The sequence below is a fragment of the Sinocyclocheilus anshuiensis genome, unplaced genomic scaffold (genome assembly GCF_001515605.1).
Source record: "Sinocyclocheilus anshuiensis isolate Anshui unplaced genomic scaffold, SAMN03320099.WGS_v1.1 scaffold310, whole genome shotgun sequence".
NCBI classification, from domain to species: domain Eukaryota; kingdom Metazoa; phylum Chordata; class Actinopteri; order Cypriniformes; family Cyprinidae; genus Sinocyclocheilus; species Sinocyclocheilus anshuiensis.
In genome coordinates, this window is record NW_015547638.1 from 234,081 (window position 1) to 238,192 (window position 4,112).

Here is a 4,112-nt window from a genome sequence, read left to right on the forward strand (position 1 = left end):
CACACACACACACACACACACACACACACACACACACACACACACACACACAGGCCCAGCCTCTCTCATCAAACTAATTATGGAAAATCAGTCCAGTGCTGGTTTTATGGTGTTTTGGGACTTGACTGGTTAATCTGATTTATTGCACACTTAAGCTTAATTGATTGGCTTCATGGATTTAAATGAATAATGAGGAGCTAATACGCATTGTCTTTGTTTCAAGAACCTGGACGTGAACAGGGAAAAGAGGACAATGACCAACGGGCAGAGAGAGAAAGAGCATTCTATCACTCATGAAGGTGTCATTATTTCTGTTCTGCATGTTTGATCTGTTGCCAGCTGCATGTAAGGTTTTTTTTATGCTAATAATTCTGTATGAATAAAACACCTGAAAATACATGTGGGTTGGTTCAACATGGTTCTAAAGTCCTGAAAAATAAAAATAATAATCATTCATATATATATATATATATATATAAGGTACAATTTCCTTGCTCACAAGATGCTCTTTGGATCATCATGTTTTGCACAAAAAAAGCAGAAGGGTACATAGCAAACGCTAAGAAACGCAATTATATTCAACAATATAATTAGTAAGCACTTCTTTAGTGCTCTTATACTTCTGTAATATTATATATTATGTACAGTACAAAACACACTGCTAGAGATTAAGGATGATTTTAACAACAAAACCCTGTTTATAAATCTCTGTCAATTTGTAATCGAGATGAGCACCTGACCTAATCCTTGTCAGACCAATAGTTCTATTGGATTAATTTCCTCAGCTTAAGCCTAATGCAGAGCAGACGCATGAACCAACAGATTTATAAGGGATATGTATTGACAGGATTTGGCTGAATGAAGTTGTCAGAGCAATATTCTATAGATCACCAGCAGTCTGATCACGAATTTGCCACTGGATGTTGCTCCAAACCAAAAAGTGTTTAAAAAGTCCTTTGAGATATAAGTTACATTTAGTTTCTATCAGGCAATTGTGCAGCTTCAATTGGACAACTGAACAATCCTAATCAACCAATAGGCTCCCAGACGGCTCTGACCAAGCACCAGCCGAGCACCCGCTCTGGCTTGAGAACCAACACAATCTCAACAAAAAAGTGATATATATGGCTGCTAAGTGGCTGCCTCATGGTCCAAGTAGAAGCTCCTTCCAGTCTACGGGATTTTTAATCTGCCAGAAAAATTGCAATTTGAGCACTTATTTGACCACTTAAGATATTACCCTAGGTGTAATACTCAGGGTTATAGTCTTGTTCAAAGCCCTAACCTTAAAGGGATAGTTCACCCAAAAAAAATGAACATTTTGTCATTAATTACTCGCCCTCATGTTGTTCCAAACCTATAAGACCTCCATTCATCTTCGGAATACAAATTAAGATATTTTTGATGGAATCTGAGCGCTCTCTGACCCTCCCATAGACAGCAAGGGTCCTTACCCTCTCTGTTTAAATCTAGATTAAAGACACATCTCTTTGGCCAAGCATTCAAATAATGCATCTCATAATCTTGTACTGCAGTTATATCTGATCAAATGCACATTATTATTCTTTAGCTTAGGTTAAACAAATAAATTTTGCTTGGTTGGAACCACAGCTACGCTAATAATGTCTCTATTTGTTTCTCTATTTTTGCCATGTAACTAGGATTTACACAAACTTCAGTCTGGATCCAGAACACCTGAGATGATGCCAACCCCTCAGAGAACCTCAGGAAAAACAATGGCAACATGAGGGCTACTTATAGCAGACAAGAGGGTCACATGACAAGAACAAACCTATGGGAAACAAGACACATGAATAGGACAACCAATCAGAACATGACACATACACAAGGCAGAGCTACATGAGGACAAGGGAAGCATGACACAAACAGGGTGAAACAATTACAAAATAAAAGACATGAAATCATGAACATGAAACAAAACCCAAACACAAAACCCCACATTACATACTGACAGTCACCACTGATAAGATACTACTAAATATATTGTAGAAACTTGATTTTCTGTAAAGTTGCTTTGCAACGATTTGTATTGTGATTTACGTTCAGTGGATACTCTCCAAAATAGCGCTAGGGTGATGCGGAGGAGACGAATTGTTGAATAAAGTCGTTTTTTGTTTTATTTTGTGCACAAAAATGACAAGAACAAACCTATGGGAAACAAGACACATGACTAGGACAACCAATCAGAACATGACACATACACAAGGCAGAGCTACATGAGGACAAGGGAAGCATGACACAAACAGGGTGAAACAATTACAAAATAAAAGACATGAAATCATGAACATGAAACAAAACCCAAACACAAAACCCCACATTACATACTGACAGTCACCACTGATAAGATACTACTAAATATATTGTAGAAACTTGATTTTCTGTAAAGTTGCTTTGCAACGATTTGTATTGTGATTTACGTTCAGTGGATACTCTCCAAAATAGCGCTAGGGTGATGCGGAGGAGACGAATTGTTGAATAAAGTCGTTTTTTGTTTTCTTTTGCGCTCAAAAAGTATTCTCGTAGCTTTGTAAAATTACGGTTGAACCCCTGATGTCACATGGATTATTTTACCTATGTCCTTGCTACATTTCTGGACCTTGATCATGTAAGGACCCTTGTTGTCTATGGGAGGGTCAGAGAGCTGTCAGATTCCATCAAAAATATCTTAATTTGTGTTCCGAAGATGAATGGAGGTCTTATGGGTTTAGAACGACATGAGGGTGAGTAAATAATGACAGTATTTACATTTTTGGGTGAACTATCCCTTTAACTGCGAGCATTAGTAATAGTGATGCTTGCTTTAGCAAGCACAACAGATTATTTCAAATGTGGATTTTCTTAAAGACTGAGCTTAGATGTTTTACTTGTAATATAACCTTTGATGCCTCTTAACATGTAAGAATTTTGATAGGTTTTATTTATGTCTGGGTTAGGGTTAGTGTTTTTATTTCTGGGACTCCTGGACCACTACAGTCTCTCAGCATTTCCTCTGTTCTGATTTGTTTTTTAGCAGTATGAATCTTGTCCTTTAATATGCGAGGAGCTTGGCTCACACTATGAACCTCACACTATGAACTCTATTTGCCAAAAGAGCACAGATGAATTCCACCTCTGTTGTGAATGTTATAGAGGCATTTATCCCCTTAGGCGAGGGGTGATATTCAGGAGTACACAGCTGTAATAGGGGTTGGAAATGGGTTCATTTAGTTTTTGGGAAGCAGAGAAACAGAGGTCTTTTGCCACAGGCAGACACAGCACAGGAAAAAAAAAGAGATAGGAAAAGGGAGAGTGTGGGAGAAAGAGATTGGAGGTGTTACTGTCTATGGTACAACCCCTCCTCTTTCTCTCTGTTTCTCTGTCTCTCTGTCTCTCTCTTTTGACAGGGTGTCGTTGTGATTAATGCAGCTTTTTTCTGTGTGACCTGAAGGTCAAAGGAACAGAGGGAGTGAGGGGTGACACTGAGGGGGGTAAAGCAGTGCATAATTCACTCCTGCAGCAAACGCCTCTCTGCTGCTCTAATCTGAAATGTAATCAAACTTGCTTTAATACAACTGGCTTGGAAGAACCAAAGATTGGTGGAGGGGGTGCTGATGGTCAACAGTAAGCATGAATATTACCTTCATTAGTGACCGTTTTAACCTTTTGTAATAGTTGTGTATGAGTCCCTCAGTTGTCTTCAGTGTGAAAAGATGGATCTCAAAAACATACAGTCATTGTTGGAAAGGGTTCAAATACGCAAAAGATGTTGGAAAACCAAAGAATTTGTGGGACCTGAAGGATTTCTCGGAAGAACATCCGACAGTTTAACTGTTCAGGACAGACAAGGGACTCATGAACAACTATCACAAAAAAAGGTACAACACAGTATTAAGAATCAAGCGTATGTAAACTTTTGAAGGGGGTAATTTTTATAAATTTAACTATATTATTTTCTCTTGTGGACTATATGTAAATGTCTTTTATGTGAAATATAATGTCAGTACTAAAAAAAAAAGAACATGCATTTTGTATGATCCCTAAAATTTTGACCACAACTGTATGTATTTGCATACCTCTTTGCACCCAAAAGCGTGAGTTTGGGGCGTGGCTAC